Source organism: Rhinolophus sinicus, chromosome 13 (genome assembly GCF_057876585.1).
Source record: "Rhinolophus sinicus isolate RSI-liver-muscle chromosome 13, RSI-T2T, whole genome shotgun sequence".
Taxonomy (NCBI): Eukaryota; Metazoa; Chordata; class Mammalia; order Chiroptera; family Rhinolophidae; genus Rhinolophus; species Rhinolophus sinicus.
Genome location: NC_142513.1, coordinates 49615710 through 49633825, shown reverse-complemented (window position 1 = coordinate 49633825; position 18116 = coordinate 49615710). Strand labels below are relative to the sequence as shown.

Here is an 18116-nt window from a genome sequence, read left to right as displayed (position 1 = left end):
GACAAAACGCTGGCAAATAAAAGCCACACGGAGCCCTGAGTGGGAGCCAGCACCCAGGACCTGTCCCAGGCCATGGCTGCCGGGTCCCACCATACACACACACACACACTGGTGACCGTGGAGATGAGCAGGACCCACCCAGGCCACCGTGGGCAGCTGAACTGTGAAGCAGGCTACAGCTACACATCTTCCATTAAACGCAGGACAAATGGGCTGCTGTGCGCAGTCACGCTGGCGCTGTGGGACGCTGTCACAGTCCACTCGTTCGGAATAAAACCCATCCCATTAGAAACTGCGTAACTGCAGCCCATTTTCAACATTCCGCTCTGTGTACGGCCGATTGTCGGAAGATAAGGATTTAAAATTGAAAATCAGAGAGCCGTTCCTGGGTCATTCCCAGGAAATGAGGCGCAGACGAGCACGTTAAACTCGCCACATGGAGTCCTACAAGTTACCTTACAGATTTCGAACTTTCCAGCCAGACAGAATCACGTAAATCCTCGGTAATGTGGCCCTGACTGCGTTACTGGGTGTTAAGGACACCACTTCCCCGATTCAGGGGGCCTGACAAAGACAACCCCACTGTTATGAAAAGCCCACACTCTTCCCCATCAGACTCTGAGGGGGACCTGTTGGCTCACCAGAAAGTGTCAGACGCCGGCCACCACCAGGGGGCAGCACGGGGTCGCGCCGCCTCACCTTACAGCTCCATCCCGCTCAGCCCCAAGTGCCAAGCACAGACTCCACCATCCTAAAGGCACTGGGTGGCCGGTGTACTTCACGACCAAACACATAATTAACAAGTGTGGGTAGCTATAACGCCCTAAACAAAGATTCTATAGGAAAATGATGGAAAATAATGCAAAAATGACGTGCCAAATAACGTAAGAATCTAGACATACGAAGCAACTCACTACCTCCGGTCAGCAGTGAGCACCCAGAGCTCACAGCTCTGGAGGGTGTGACACCAAGGGCAAGGTGAGAGCAAAAATGAGAACAAAAGACGTTTTTGTTGGCTGGCTCAGAGGTTTCGTGAGGCCAGGGGATCCTGTGTTCCTGTTTCACTCATCCCATCCCTTCCCCCCACCTCACTTCCTAAGGGTGACCCTAGGGGACGAGTATCAGATTCCTGGATCTGCACTGGGCCATGCCGTCCTGGTGGGAATTTGGTGGCACAGACAACATTTCGTGGTGCAGTCAGGGTAGGGTCCTCCCTCATGCGGTCGGACAAACCCCACGCACCACTGCTGGGGGCCACCTCACTAGCCCCCAGCCTCAGACCCATCGGTGTGGCCCAAACCACCTGCAGAGGGGAGTTTCCACAACCAGGGCTGCATCCTACACTCCCCACTCCCACCTCACCCCAACACCCCACCCTGCCAGTGCACCCACTATGTCCTGGAGGGGGCCACCAATGTGGGAGGGACAGATGCCAGGCTGGCATGGCAGTTCCTGATATTCTCAACCCCCTACCTGCCATCACCTGAGGAGACCTGTCCCTGAGGAGGAGAGCCTCTGAGTTCCCTGCTGGAGGGCCAAACAGCAGAACAAGCCCGGGTGCAGACTTGCAGGAAACACCCATGGGACAGCCCTTGCTTTAAAGCAAAGGGGCCATCTTGATGGGCCCATGAGACCACGGGGGGGGGGGGGGGGGGGCACAGAGCCAATGAAGGTACCCCCCCACAACAGTGAGCCAGGAACAAAAGGCATAAATATCAGGAAGGAAGTCAACATTGGCAAGTGATCCCTGGATTAGAAAATCCAAGAGAAAGAACAACAAGCCATTTAAACCAACAGAGAGGCGTAATTAAGCAAATGGCAGACAAGCTCGATAGTCAGAAGACAACAGCTACAGCCAGCCAGGAAATGAGGCAGGAGGCGGGGTAACCCCACGGACCACAGCAACAGGAGCAATGAAATACCTAACACTGCATCGAACAGGAAATGTACCAAACGTATGTGAACAAAGCCATAAAACACTAGTGAAGGATGTAAAACGACCTCTAAATAAATCAAAATCTCCAGGTAAGGAGAAAATATAAAGAGGTCTCTTCTCCCTGAAATAAACCTCTAGAGCAATCCGATTTGAGGATGAATTTAGCTTATTGCAGAGTTTATCTAATGGAAGAAATGAGAGAAAGGTTTGGAAAAAAAATGGAAAAAGGAGAATGAAGAAGGAAAGGACCTATACAATAACACAATATAACAAAAAGCCAGAGTCATTTAAATAGCAGCTGCGGCACAAGGATACACCAATAAATTAAAATGGAGAGTCCAGAAACAAGCGACAAACTACCCAAGACATGGGACAATCTAATATAGGACAAACGGGGCTTCTCAAAACAGAGGTTGAGATGAGCTATTAATAATAAATCATGTCAGGGAATTGAGTGTTCACATAAAACAATTTACATCTCCAGCACTTACGATATCTAAAAATAAAGCCCTGATGAATAAAAGCTGTAAATGCAAAATAACCTGAACTTTCAATATAAGAAGAAAGAAACACACACACACACACACACACACACACACACACACACACACACAGGAGGGTGTTTACGGACACTTAGGATAGGGAAGTCCTTTTTCTAAGTAAGATTCAAAATTCAGGGACTATAATAAAAAGGCTTGATAGATTGGATAGATTAGACAGCATAAAAATTCCACGTTTATGCACAAAGACGCCTTTAAACGAAGTCCAAGGACAAAAGGCATCTGGGTGAAAATATCTGCAGTGTATACAGCAAATGAGAAATAGCCATCCTATACAAAGAATACCTATAAATCAACAAGGAAAAGATGAACAAACCAATGGAAAAACAGGCATGGGTAGAAAAAGAAACTGAAAATAAGAAATTCAAATTATTCAGCACATGAGAATGAGCTTGTCCTCTCTCACCATTTTCAATGAACGATAACTTTGTACCCACAGGACTGAGTGAAACTACAAAGATGGACCCTGTCCAGAGAGTGTCTTTTGGTGAGGACCTGGGGACACAGCTGTCCCACACAACCAGCACCATTTAAAATGGTCACAACCTCCCCAGAGAGCAACTTGGCAATACTGTGTCACGCTAGAAATGTTCATCCATTCGGCCCCACAAGTTGCCTCTGGAATCTCCCCTGCAAAGACGTCCCCCGTGAAAGGATGGCGCGAGAGTACCTTCCAGCATCATCCATGAGTGTGGGCAACGGAGCCAACTGGAAAGTTCAGCAGGAAGCAGTCAGATATTATGCAAATGTGACACGGGGCAACGTCTCAGATTCATTGCTGGGGGGATCGAAGAACAAGTCATATTGATACTGTAATCCCATTTTGTTGAAAAAATATTAAAAATAATATGAATGTCCGTATAAAATGTAGGTCAAACATTGTTATAAATAAGGAAAAAAATGGGAGGAATCTACCCATTAACAATGGTCGTTTTTTGCACGGGCTGAATGGGGGTGGGGGTTGGAGGGCATGGGCTTTCATTTACTACATTATGTATTTCTGTAACGTTTGACTCTTTATCATGAAAGCATATTAACTTTATAACTTGAAAAATATTTAAATAAAAAATAAAATTCTGCTTACGCAAAACCAATGCCAAAGAAATCTTGGATCTAAAGTATGTCAGATGCCTGCCTGTCGCTGAGACCAGTATCCTTCTCAACCCCAAACTCTGCTGCCAGAAAAATGTCAGACAGCAGTACAGTGGACCTTTGAACCACGCAGGTCCACTTGTATAGATTTTTTTCGATAAATACTGTAAACGTGTTTTCTCTTCCTTATGATTTTTTTTTACTTTCTTATGATTTTCTTAATAACATTTTTTCTCTGGCTTAGTTTATTTTAAGAATACAGTATATAACACATAATATGTGTTCATGTGATTTGTAAGACTTCCAGTTAACAGGAGGTTATTAGTAATTACCGTGTTTCCGCGGAAATAAGACCTAGCCGGACAATCAGTTCTAATGCGTCTTTTGGAGCAAAAATTAATATAAGATCCGGTGTTATTTTACTGTAATAGTAAAATAACACCGGATCTTATATTACATTATATAAGACCGGGTCTTATATTAATTTTTGTTCCAAAAGATGCATTAGAGCTGATTGTCCGGCTAGGTCTTATTTTCGGGGAAACACGGTATTTGGGGAGTCAAAGTTATACATGGAGTTTTGTCTGCAGGGGGGTGCTTGGTGCCCTTAACCCCCAAGTTATTCAAGGGTCAAGTGTATTTTAAAAGCAGAAATGTCTTATCTACCTATTTTTTTAAGTATTAGCTCTTTTACTGTTCAATAATGAAACAATACACATTAACTGTGTCCCAGCAGGTACCCCGCCCAAAAAAAACACGTTTAAAATTACTCCTGTGTTTCATTCCATTCTTTGGATGTCTCAGAATCTTCAGGAGGAGGTGAGAGGTGTGAACCCTTGTTTATGGACCTGGCGAGGGTTATTCTGCAGAGAAAGGTGGGTCTCCCTGGCTGCGCCCCTTCAAGGTCGGGGAGTACTGCCCCCTGAGATTTTGACCTCGCAGCTTCTGGTTGTTAAGACTCAGGGTTTGAGAATGAGACTACATAGAAAAGCATTTGAAAATTCATTACCAGAAGGTCCTATGGAATCTGCTTCCACACAGAGAAAATCGTCCATTTTTTCCAAGAACTTAAAAGTCCAATTTGGGGGAATTGATTGCTCCATTTTAGATTCTTCAACCAGGGGAAATTTAAAAATTCTTCTTTTCAGCTCAACAGAGTGGATCCATGAACCTCTTGCTTCTGCAAAAGGAGGACGAAATCCCCCTGCGGCCTCAGCATCCCGCAGCTTTTGCTTGCATTCAGAGGGCCACCAAGGGCTTCAGGACATGACACAAGGCCCAGGGTTCCACCAGGTCAACCAGCCACCTGACTCTCCCACACTCAAGCAGAACCAGCAGTTCAGGAAAAGAGGGCTTGGCACCAATCCTTTTGCTAAATCACCACAAAAGATAAGATACTGTTAAAGTAAATAATGGCTCGTGAGCCCAGGTTCGAGTTCCCAGAGCCCCCATCAGATCAGCACCCCAGCGCCCCCAGCATGGAGTGGGTGGCCTCAAGAAAGGGATGTCCCCGTTATCACACCTGAGTCATCAGTTCCCCACTGGCTTGTGTGTCATCGAGAAGTCTCTGAAACTCCCCACAGACCCACCCGCCCCCGAAATTGTTGGTTTCCTTTCAAAATGCCACAAGCAAGCCTGGGAAGATAGGCCACTTGCTTCACAGGTTGCAAGTGGGGAAGGTGGAAGATGTCCCCGCCGCTGCCTAGCGAGGCTTTGGGGCACAGGCTGGGTCCCCAGGCAGGTCCGTCCGACTCTCCATAAACCACAGCCAGCCCTGCAGGCTCCATGAGACGAGCCAGGAAGGGGCCCATGCCCACTGAGAGCCGCGATCCTGCCCCAGCTTCTCCCTGTCCTACGGGGCTACTCCTTTCCACTGCATCCTTCACCTCCTCCAAAAATACAGGAGGTGAAACTTCTGTCAGCTAAAGAAGATGAAATTAACAAAACCAGGGTTTCAGCTGCCAAACCGCCAGCCTTTCTGTGGGGACAAAGCCTTTCTCACCATCTCATCAACACTGACCATGAACTCTGAGCACCAGCCCAGCCCACACAGACGCAGGGCTCTCTTCTGCCTCCTCGCTGAACCGTCTACCACTCACACATCAGCTTTGGTCCCCACTGTGTCTTGTGACCAATATGAGCCCCCTAAAAAAAGGCCACTGGTCACTAACTGTAAGTGACCCAGGGGCTGAGCAGGGGAGGGCGGCCTCTCAGAACACCTTGCTGGGCACAGAGGAAGGACAGAGGCACTGCTGTCCGGGTCGGCAGACCAAGGAAACGTGAGCAGCGTGCCTGAGAGCTTACTGGCTGGGCTCATGTCACCTGCAGGTGGCCCCCAGCACACACATGGAGTGCATCTGCGGAACAGGGTTTTTCCAAGCACCCAGAAATCTGGGCCATAAAAAAATCTATCCTAAATACTAAACTGAACGTTCCCCGTTTTCGTGTGGACAATGAAGGAGGAGGACGAAGTCTGCAAAGCAAAGAGTCTGGAGCTGGTGAGGGGGGACAGGGACACTCAGAGGCCCAGGGAACAGGGACACTGACAGCCAGGAGGCATGGGGTGATGAGACTCAAATTGCCCTCCAATTTTTTTTTTTTAAATAGCTTTGTTTTTTGTTTTTAAGTTTTCAACCTACAGAAAAACGGCCGACAGTACGTGTTCCCACATGTGGTTCCATCAGTAACATTTTACAGCAACATCACACGCCTCTTACAGTTAATGAGCCACTATGGATGCGTCCCTCATCGCTAGAGTCCACGCTTCGAGGATATGAGTATTTCCTTCGTTTTCACCCAGTGTCCTTCATCTGTTCCAGGATCCCTTCCAGGACATCACAGCCCAGTTAGTCCTGTGTCTCCTTAGGCTCCTTAGGCGGTGATGGAGTCTCCGATTTTGATGACACTATTGATTCATCAGTTATGAGTACCGGTCGGGTATTTTCTAGAATGTCCCTCTAGGGGACTTTAACTGCCGTTTTCCTTATGATTAGATCGGAGGTATGGGTTTGGGGAGAAAGACCACAGAGGTGAAATCCCGTTTTCATCACATCAGATCAAGGGTCCAAACCATCAATGACTGTCACCGCTGGTGTCAATGTTGATCCCATGAACCCTCCACCCACGATTTCTGGGCTGACCCCCAGGAATTGCTCCCACGCACCGCTTGCCTCTGGTCTCCATCCTTCAAGCATTTTTGGTTCTCACTCATTGAAGCTGCATAGCGTATGCCCCTTCAACACTCGGCTGCATGCATCTGGTTTTCTTTAAGAGCACAGCTCCATCCCACGCAGGAAGAAAAACTCATTGTGTAACTTACCCATATCAATTACACGTGTATAGATCTTCGCATCCTACACGGGTTTATGGGCTCTGATTTCATTTAGAAAATATAGTTTGTATCTACATATTAATAAGCACTTGTTGGAATGGCCAAATCTAATTATCTCCACTAAATGAAATGTAATCTTGATTTTGATACCATTGTGCCAGCAGAAACACAAGCCATGAGTCAGTCAACTGAAAGTTCCCCTTGAAAATTCCAAGATGATGTGCGGCTGGGTTTTGTTTTGTTTTTTCCTTCGCTTTTAATTGAAGTATAACGTATGTACTGAAAAATTCCGTATCATAAATGGGAACTCACCCAGGCAAACCAACACCAAGACGAAGAAATGGGACATTGTCAGCACCTCTAGGAGCCCTGCCACCACACGCAGGGGCCCTTTGTACCTCCCCTAATCCCCATCTCCCAAGGGCCACCTGACTTCCAACCCCGCGGACGAGAGTTGGCTGTCGTCTTTCCTCTCAGTGGGATCACACAGTAGAGACTCTTGCGTCTGGGTTTTTCACTCCGTGTTGGCAAGTTGCATGTACAAGCAGTGTGCATTCTCAGCTTGTCCTGGCGTTCCGTGCGGGAAGAGACCCCTGTGTACTGAGCCAGTCTGCTGCCACTGCACACCTGGTCATTGGCAGTTTGGCGATGACAACCACGCGGCCATGGGCACGCTTGTGTGTGCATCTTGATGACACAGCAGCTTCCTATGGCTGCTGTCACAGATCACCACAAACCTGGGTGGCTTAACACACACACACGTATCCTCTCACAGTTCTGGAGGCCGGAAGTCAGAAACCAGGGTCACTGGGCTGAAATCAAGGGGTGGCAGGCACATGTGCCATCGGGTAGCCTGCGGGAGAATCCGTTCGTTGTGTCTTCCGGTTCCTGCTGGCTGTCAGCATTGCTTGACTTGTGGCCACTCACTCCACCGTATGCCTCTGTGGTCACGTGGCCTGACCCTGTGTGTCAAATCTCCCTCTGTCTCTCTTAGAAGGATCCTTGGGATGGCACATAGAGCCCATCCAGATAACCCAGCATAATCTCACTTCAATATCCTTAATCACCTCTGCAACACTTTTCCATGCAACATGCACCGGTTCCAGGCCTTGTGACCTGAGAGCTTCAGGGGTCACCATTCAGGCCATCACAGTGGCCATGTGCACATGTCCCTCTGTTTCATTCAGAATGGGCTTGCCGGTCACAGCATCTGTGTATTTGTAACTTTACCGGATACTGCATAGTAGCTTGCCAAGCAGCTATACGAATTTACACGCCCATCGACCGTGAGCGTTCTGGACGCTCCACGTCCTCACCAACACCTGCGACCGTCTGCTCTTTTCCATTTCAGCCACCCTGGTGGGAATGCACATGAGTGTCACGCGGGGACGGCTGATTTTATGTGTCAACTTGACTGGCCACGGGATGTCCACATTATTAATAAATATTATTTCTGGGCATGTCTGTGAGGGAGTCTCTGGATGAGATGAGTGTTGGAATCGGTGGACCCAGTAAAATAGATTTCCCTCCCCAGTGTGTGTGCGTATCGCCCAGCCCACTGAAGGCCTGCACTGAACAACAGGTAGAAGAAGGCGGCACTTCTTTCCTGCCTCGCTCTTCTGCTCTTGAACTGAGATTTACACCATCAGCTGCCATGGTTCTTCGGGCTCAGATTGAATGAGACCACCGGCTCTCCTGGGGCCCCCAACTTACAGAAAGTCGGTCATGGACCTTCTCAACCTCCATAATCGTGAGTCAATTCCTCATAATAAATCTCCAAAAACATATAACACACACACACACATGTAGCCAATTGGTTCTGCTTCTAGGGAGAACCCTGACTAATACACTTACAAGTTGTCTAGCTTCTCCCCGATGGCTAACGGAGTTGAGCACCTTTTCATGTTTGTTGGGCCTTTTTTTGGTGAAGAGTCTTTTGCCCCTTTTCCTATTTGGCTGTATGCCTTTTTCTTGTTGACTACATAGTGCGTTATTTTAAGACAAGTCATTTGTTAGACTATATCCCACCAAACACATGTGTGGAGAGGAGAAAAAGGTTTTGGAGCCAGGGCCTGAGAGGTAAGGCCCAGATGTGTCCAAGCGATTGGTTGACATGAATTCTAGACAACAAACACCCTTAATGGCCTCCGTGAGCCCGGACAGTTTCCCTGAGGCATGTGTGTGAGAGCTTGAGGACCACCGTCAGGAAAATGGGGCGGGTGGGGAAAAAATCAGCCCCAGTTACTGTATTATGTCTCCATTTGCTTCCTTAAAACCAAAGCTAATTTCAACCTCAAGGATGACCATTGGGACAGTAAACTCTGTATTTCTACAAATACACGTGCATTTTATGAGACTCTCCTGACTCGGTAGGAGGCAGCTGCTGACCAAGTCACCGTGGTGTCAGCCCCATCCCCAGGCAAACATGTCCCTTCCCTTTGGTGGCTATCGTGCATGAGCTTGCAGAGGCTGCCATCACCAACATAACCATTGGATTTCTGCTGTGAAATATTGGATAGTAAATACACCAGAGCTGAGTTTCTCTGTGTCACTATAAAGGAAGAAAGCAGGCTTGGGCATCCGTCAAAGCGAAGCAGGGTAGTGCAGTCACGTGGCCCATGGCACAGAAAGGTCGACACACAGAGATCGCCCCCATCCAACGCAGCTTTCTCTCAACAAATCCTGATTTCTAATTAGTCCAACAGTTAGCAGACCGGTGCCAGGTATGGCGCATGGGAGTAAGGATGGAAGGAAGCATCCAATCCCTTCCCTGCCAGCGTGATAGGGGCCAGGCAGTGGGCCTCAGAGGACGGAATGGTGCCCACCCCCTCCCTGTGCAGGAGCAAAACAAAGCAACGCTAAGAGATGTTTTCTGAGCCAGCATTAAGCAGAAGATGCTGCAGGCTGGAAAGGGGAAGAAGGGCCAGAGCTGCAGGCGCCGAGGGTATCCCCTACTGAGCTGAGCCCTGACATGTGTCCTCGCGCTCACCAGCCCACAGAGGCCTTGGGGACCCAGCTTCCCAGCCACGCTATGCCAGGAATGTCTGACAGCAGATGTGGCTCTGCCCTCTCCTTCCCCAGGCCCTCTGCCCTCTGCCCTGCCAGCAAAATGTCAATCCCCCTCCAACAAAGGGCCAGAAAGCCACCGGGAGCCATTGTCATGAGCCAGCCTATCCACATAAGCGGGGGATGGCCATTTGGGGGGCAGCTCCAGCCACCTGACCTGTGACCCTCCTATCTTTGCTGCTCACTGACAACTGGAAACCAGGCTTTCCTGTTTTCCCGACGACTGTCCTGCTGAGTAAGTCAGCGAACCCACGGAGGTTAACTCTGTGAGCAAATTAATAACGTGATTTATGGTTTGTCGTGGATTTCGTCATTCACGTGGATGAACAGTAGCAATTGAATCTAGAAAGCCTGCAAATCGCTAAAGGGTAAAATTAAACATCCGTGATAGTAAGCCTGCGACTTGGCGGCTGCCACCTCCCACACAAGGAGCCCCAGGGCCCCGCAGGGCGCCCAGCAGACTCCCTGCGCCCCATCCAGCCGTCCCCAACACCCTCCAGCTGCCTTCCATGCACAACGCACTCACCGGGCCCCATGCTGTGCCCCTCCATGTGTGTCTCACTGGAGACCCCACCAGGTACTACACTGCTCCTCCCAGCGCCCCTTCCCACCCTCCTCCTCCAGGTTCCACCCCCTGGGACACTGGTCCATGGAAAATGCTCTTCTGCAGATTGCTGGGCATGGCCTGTGCCATCATCACCCCGCTGCTCCACTCCCAACCACAGCAGCAGCTCCCCCAGGGCCACCTAGGTCAGGCCCCTGAGGCTTGGGACCATCTCCAGCTCTGAACTGCACAAACCACACAATTCTGCTGCCAAACACTCGGCCCTCCCCCGTGCACCCACCTCCAGGCGGCCCTTCTGCCTGGAGAAGCATACATCCACTCTTCCAGAATGGGGTCCCACCCACGCTGGGACCCTCACAACTTCTGGCTGCTGCTTTTCTAAGGGGGGCTTTGGACCCAGAGCCAAAATCAGGCTCCAATACCATCCTCCATTCGCCAAGAGCCCCTTCTCCACTCCCTGTCTCCTGACTTCACCCAGCTCTACACAGGGTCAGAAAAGACATGTGGGATGGATGGATGGGTGGATGGGTGGGTGGGTGGGTGGGTGGATAGATGGATGGAAGGGTGGGTGGGTGGTGGGTGTGTGGGGATGAGCTCCCAACAAAGGAAAGAGGCTCAGGGATGAGTGGTGGATGGGTGAATGGATGGATGGAAGGCACCTGCCCTAGTGCCAGCATTGCAAAGGCCCCGCATGTCAAAGGACTGAGAGGTAAATGACGGGTAGAATGAGGGGCAGCAGCACACACAGAGTTAAGACGGGTTCCCAAAGCAAGAGGGGGGGAGAACGCTGCCACGTCCGGGAGTGCCCCAAGGCAGCTCCCCACATGAAGTTGATGGCAGTCGCAGGTGCCTCTGCCTCTGGGGCTATCACACCAGCTGCCGTAGCGAACACCAGTCATCAGTGCTGATCAAGCACAGACCAGCCCATGAACGAGGAGAAAACCATTATTTAATGATGTAATTTATTTAAAAGCCAAAATCTGTGAAAGCCCAAAGGACAGACACATCAGGAGTCCCCGGTCTGGCGTGGCTTCTGCTCTCAGAGTTTCCAACCCAAGAAACGGTTCAGAGACACCCCCAAGAATGGGAGGCAGACAGCACGTGCCACCCGCCACACGTTGGCACGCTCCTCTCCTGCAGCCGAAGCGCAGACAAAGGCCCCAGGCAGAGTCTCGCCGTCCATGCACACAAAGAAACGCACGTCTAGTGGGGGCTGTGGGCCAGGCCTAGTCCACTGTCGTTTCCTGCAGGAACAGAAGCCAACAGCACCGACTCAGGCCAGCCTCAGGGACTCCTGACGAAGGAAGCTCAGCCCTGTGTGTGCCTTTCTCAGGAGTCAGGTCCGACCCTGAGCAGTGGTGTTGGCTGGATGCTGGAGGCAGAGCCTGGCTTTCTCAAGCTTCCAACTGCTAACACAGGCCCCGCTCCACTCCACCCCAGCTGTGACAGCTGTCACCAGCTCTGGATAACGTGGACAGATGTTAGAACACATGGCTCACTTGTTACACCAAAAGACAGACACGTAAACTGAGTTTTATTTGAACAATGCACACATGTGGTGCCAGAGGGACCCGAGAAATCCGTCACCCCTAAATGCACATGTTCACTCAATTACCGGGTCTCATATTTTAGAAACAACGGATTTTTCCAAGACAACTGATACTCAAACCAACTAGGGAAAACTATACACCGCATTTTTTATTTAATTAAATTAACAACGCATAAAACAGTTCAGAGAAAGTCACATTTCGAGCTGCCTTGCTAGGGACTCAGGTCCAGGAACGGAGAACATACATGTGTACGTGACCGTGGCAGGAGGTGTAATGTGCAGTGGCAGAGGCTGAGAAAGACTCCCTGGGCTGGTGATTCGCCCCAGGACCCAGGACGCGTGGCAGAGCCAGGTTCAAACTGAGCTCCCGACTCCAAATCCCTTCCCCTCTCCTGCCTCATGAAACCACTGCGTCTTCCAGGCAAGGCCAGAGCACAGGAAGGAGAATGAGACGGGGGAGGGCTCCGGGAAGGGAAGGCTGGCTAACAGGCACAGGCAGAGCCGCTGGGAGCCTCGAGACACCGGGTCTGACATACGGTACGAGACGAGTTTAGAAACATCCAGATGGAGGAGGAAGGGAAGCTGGACAAGAGGGAGGCTCGTTCCCAGCACATCCACACCCCAGGTGACTGCAGGATAACGGGGAGGTGGCTCTGGCGTCAGGGACAGCCTGAGTATAGAGCGTCCAAACGGCCAAAAGGGAACTTCTGTGAAGACTCAGAACGCCCCCTCTTTGGGATGGACTCCCTTTCCAACCCCAGTGTCTTCTGATCTACATGGCAAATGACCTAAACATACAATTCCCAGGATCTTTCCTGCCCACCCACTGAGCACATGGCTCTGTGTGAGGTTCCAGGAAGGATTCCAAATGTGAGTACAGCTCGGTTCCAGCCCTGGGTCTCTGGGAAAGGAGGAGCAGGAAGCCAGGCTCCTGCTGAAAGGAAGGATCAAGGTCCTGGGGCTTTCATTCATTCATTCAATTCATTCATTCATTCATTCACCCAACGAGTAGCACTGAGGGTCTACAAGGCCCCAGGCACTGTTCTAACTGCCAGGGATAGAGGTGAACAAAATCTTTACGTTGGAGTGGTGAGAGACAGACAGTAAATAAACAAGTACATAAATAAGAAAGAAACATAAAGCAGGGTTAACAAGAAAGGGGAAAGTGATGCTGAATTATATTGGCTAGGCAGGGAGTTGGCATATAAACAGAGCGCCATATAAACCAAGCACGCGCCAGGGAGAGGGAATGGCAGGTGCAAAGGCCCTGAGGCAGGTGTGAACATGGCAAATTTGAGGACCAAGGGGATAAGAAGGAAAGAGCCCACGTTCAGTTGGGATCATTAAGGATGGAAAAGGGCCCTGGGACAGGGAGGTTGGGACAGCATGGGGACAAACCAGGGCAAGCCTGGACATTGAGCCCATCTGCCTGGAGCCTGAACAGCTTGGAGGGGCAATGGTTGGGAGCAAGGGCGGGAACTTGAGAAAACCAGACTGAGTACTGTGGGTGTGAGTGGGCACTCGGGAGCCACGAGGGCTTCAGCAAGGGACACCAGACCTGTGGGCCCAACCTGCCAATGGGCAACCCCACAGCCAGCACAGAAATCCTAATTCACATAGCAATGGCACCCCACCAACATGTACGGCTCCCAGGCAGACGTGGGAATCCCAAGCCCCACAGAGAGAGCCTGGCTCTATGACCTTGAGGTCACTGTCCTCCCTGGGCTCCCCCATGCATCTGAGAGAGAACAGGGAGAGAGTGTTGGACTGGCTGAAGGAGAGGCAAGAAAAGATGGCACCCACGACAGCTGACTCAGCCCGTGCCAGCAGGCTGCTCTGAGACACGAGCTGGACCCAACCCAGGAGGTGGGCGGGGTGCCTGGGGACAGGGAATGAGCCAGAAATCCTCCTCGTGGGCACATGGCCCGACCACCAACCAGACACCTGGGCCACTTCTTGGTGAGCAATCAAATGTGACCCATGTCAGGGATCGAGCTGCATGCCAGTCGAGGCCTCCAGCACCCCTACACGGCCCCTTTTCTCACAGCCACCCAGCAAGGTCGGGGCTGTGCCACCCAAGGCTTTCTCCCACTCTCGTCGTTTCTCTAAGGCCAGGCTGCAAGGCATGCCGAGTTCATGTTCAGGGCCTCTGTGCCCACCTGCCTGTGCCCTCGGGCTCCCCCCGACAAGAAAGGTTTCTCCAAGTCTTTAGACAGTGTATCAGGAGAACCTTACCTCAGAGGCATCAGATTGGGTGTGCAGGACCAAGAACAGAAGAGGTGGGGGGGGGGCTGAGACAGCAGGCGGGTGCGGGGGGGGGGGGGACAGGACTGTACCCCCAGACAGGCCTCTTGGCCGCCCACTCCAGACAGAGCCCAGCCTGACACCAACCTCTCAACCAGGTATGTTTTTCCTCTGAGTTCCTCAGTTGTGTCTAGGAAAAAATCAAGGTGTTTTAGCGCTCCCTCTCAGCTTCCAGGGGTGTGACTGGTGTCGTTTACAATTATCTTGTATTTTTATCGAGCATTTCTTAGCTCAGTTGGCAAACTGGATTATTTATGTGCCTCCATTTCACAATCCATCCCCACCAATGATTCCTGTGAAATGTTTTATTTTTTTTAAAAAGGGTTAGAAGTACTCAAGGGACAGTTTTGGGGAACAAGTTATGAAGCCACGACGTGGGCCTGGGGTGCCCAAGAAAGCAAGCAAGGTGGAAGAGAGTCAGAGTGGCCCATCAGCTACGCGGCCCTCCTGCCAGGGCCCACCCCTTCTCAGGCTCACTCGCTCACACACTCACTCACACACACACCCATCTGCTTCAGCCCACACTTCTCCAGACACAGAAGCCCGGTACCCTGGAGACAGAAAGGCAGGTAGGGGGCAAAGGGCACAACCATGCCCCTGAAAATGTCCAGAGGTCTAGAGAGACACACTCCCACAGAAGACTCTTGAGATGCCCCATCGCGAGTGCCATCACCCAGACCAGGCCCAACTCCGGAGACCACTCCAAGGGCCTCCCCTGCTGTGCTGGTGGTGTCCACAGGGGAGGCTGCCAGCTCAGCAAGCTGACCACCAGCAAGCTGCAGCTCACCCACTCGGGCCCCGGACACACGCAGGGTCCCAGCAGGTTGCACATCTGATTGCCCAGGAGACCCTCTCCCGGCCAGGCTACAGGTGGAAGCAGCATAAATGGCCACCCAAGAGCGAGGGCATAGGGCGAGATATCCCAGCAGCTCTGGACTAGGAAACCAGACCGTGTCCCCTGCATGGTGGACCCTGCCCAGGAGAGGAGGAGCCCCCGCTTGCCTCACCAAAGGGCCCACTAACCCAGGGGCCTGAGCAACCCGCTGCCCACCGGCTCTGGGCACCACCAATGTGGACCTCAGGGAGAGTGGGCTTGTTTCACCCTCCAAGCTTTCAGGTCATTATTTCTAAGACCACTGTTCTTTCTCAAAAAGAAAATTCCCACAAAGGGGACAGAGGCTGAAGAGGCCAGAGACTGCTCAGCCCACACAGGCCAAGTGTTGGCATGAGATGCGGGGACTGGGGCACGTCGGCTAGCTGCATGGTCACTTGTGACCTGGCTCCAACATAGATTCGAGTCTGGCCCCTGCAAGGCCGAATCTGAACGGGTCTGAAACAATGAAGTCCTCCTTGGGCAAGTCAGTACGAAGTTACGACTAGCAGGGGTCATCTCAGCGTCCCCACTCACTGAGCCTCTGGCCGGCCGTACCGCCTTGGGCCCCTGGCCCAGGGCACAGTGGCCCCCAGCCTCGGTACACAGGCCCGCCGGCCGGCCCAAAGCCCAGCTTGAGGGTCTAGGGGGCTCGATGTCCGCCTGGACCGTCGGTGGCCCAATCTACGGTTAACAGCCTTGGCCGGCGATGCCCGCCGCGGGCAAGGGGCTGGCGAATGAGGCAGGTCTGCGCCGCGCCCCCAACCCCGCCGCCGGCGGCCAGGGCACCCGGGTGTGCAATTTTCAATTGAGGAGTTTCCCCCTCTGGGCCTCATTAGAAAGGGAAAAGGGGGAGGGGGACGAAAATTGGGGCTCAGATTTCCAGGAGGCAGAGAACCCCGAAGCGCCCCCAAACTCGCGAGTTGCCGCCCAGTGCCCAGCGGGGCCAGGTATTGCACTGGGGACCGGGTCAGGCCCGTGAAACCCGAGCGGGCAGCCCCCGCCGCTCGGCGCCCCTTGTCCGCGCGGGGTCGCCCTCGCTGCGGAGTCCCCCGCCTGGGATGCGTGAGCGGCGGGCTCAGCCCCGCGCGTTCAGGCGGGGCGCCGGTCCGCACCCCCAGCCCCCAAAGGCGCCCGGCTGCCCCGCTGGGACCGGGGGGCAGTACTCCGGCCGTGGCATCTGCTCCCCTCACCTCTGCCCCCTCGCTGGCCCGAGCCCCGAGGCTGCGGCCGGGGCTCCCGCTTACCTGGCCCGGGCGCGGGGCTGTGCGGCCGCCCCCGCCAGCGCCCGCGAGGCCCGCGAGGCCGCCGCCGCAGCTCTTTGTGAGCCCGCGCCGCGCCGCACACCGCGCCTGCCGACGAGCCCGGGAAGCTGGATAGTGGCGGGCGCGCCCCAGACGCGGCGTGCTGCACGCAGGGCCGCCTCTGCCGCGCACCCCGCACTGGCTTCTCCCGCTGCCCCGCGCCCGGGACGCGGGCTGGGAAATCACTGGCAGGCCGGCCCGCGCGGCGGGAAGAAAGGGAGGACAAAGATGGGTCGTGCCCAGCCCCCTTCCCTCGCCCGCCACCCTCCGCCCCCAGCCCGGCGCCGGGACAGTCGGCGGGGTGGGCGGGCGCACCTGGGGCCGGGTCCTGCGGTGCTGGTCTCGGGAACAGGAGCCGGAGCCCAGGCTCTGGAAGCCGCAGCGCCCCACCGCCTTGGGCCCTGGGGAGCACACAGATTCCCGGGCGCACCCCGGACCTGCTGGATCTGGAGCCTGAGGGGTCCGGTCCTCCGGCGGGTAGAGCAGGCGACGCGAGGCTCCACTGCGCCCGCACCCAGCCCCGCGCGCCGCGCTGCCCCCTGGCGGTTCGGCAGCGCGAGCAGCGCAGAGGCTCCGCGACGACCGCGCCCTGCTCGGCCCGGTGCCTTGTTGTGAGAGGAGGGTGTGTGTGGGAGGGGGTCGGGGGGAGTACCTGCGAGAAGCCCTGGGGGATTGCAGCCTCGGAAAGCCCCATCTGCAAGGGGAGGTCCCCTGCCTCCCCACTGCAGAGCCCCGACGCGGGCTGTATTCCAGGTCTTCCTTCCCAGCTTCTGGTAAGAACCCATCACCCAGGACCCTGTGCCCTCCAGTACCGGCCTCCCTACGGCACGGCCTCACCCAGGCTTTTCTCTTCTTGCTGTCCTGAATGGAGAGGACCCCTAAGCTTGGTCACTTCCAGAGACCCACACATACCCAAGGAGAGTCTGTGATCCACCCCCACAGTGCGAATAACCACCCTTGAAGCCCCTGAAGGTTGTGCTGGAGATGCTGGTGTCACCTTTGACACCTCTGGCTCTGTCATTCAGTCCCACAGCAGATGAGGTCACCAGTGGGTTCTATCTGGGGAAGTGCATAGGGTGCCTTGTTGCTCAGAGCTGGCTCAGGTGTCTCCTCCCCCAAGTCCTGATTATTGCCTTCTGTTTTCTTCTTTGGCTGGATTGGGGTGAAGCTGTGGTGGGGGGAGTTCTGAAGGAGTGCCACAGAAGAAAGAGGGGGTCCCTCCTGCTGCCCTGAGGGCCAGAGCTGAGACCCTGAGCAGAGGGGGCTGGGAAAAGCTGAATCCTGAGCCAGGCTCAGGCAGACTTGGTGTGGGCCTCCTGTGGCCTTAGGCTCCCTCCTGCCCCCACAACCCCTCCCACCACCTCCCAAAACACTCACACTGACCAGAGGGCCAGACCCTCCAAGTGGGCAGCTGGTCTTGGTGGGGCAGGTTTGTAGCCCAAGTGCCAAACAGAGGCAGCAAAAGCAGAGCCCAGAAGCGGGCCAGCGGCAGGTACCCACCCACTCCCCTCGCCCTGAGGTGCGTATCTTCACTGTTT

At 53.4% G+C, this 18116-nt stretch overlaps 1 protein-coding gene across 10 annotated transcripts in view; it reads right to left on the bottom strand.

The window, feature by feature from the left end:
• The window catches only part of APBA2 (amyloid beta precursor protein binding family A member 2), a 153331-nt gene extending 135620 nt beyond the window's left edge, over positions 1-17711 (bottom strand). For 3 of the 10 annotated variants that reach the window (XM_019753220.3, XM_074317907.2, XM_074317903.2), the window contains exon 1: positions 16894-17114. The gene's annotated coding sequence lies outside the window, so the exon portion shown is untranslated. Of the gene's footprint in view, positions 1-16521; positions 16805-16893; positions 17185-17490 lie in introns of those variants that run through there. The other 7 variants (XM_074317906.2, XM_074317900.2, XM_019753225.3 and 4 more) reach the window with 7 other exon arrangements.
• Between the last annotated feature and the right edge of the window lie 405 nt (positions 17712-18116).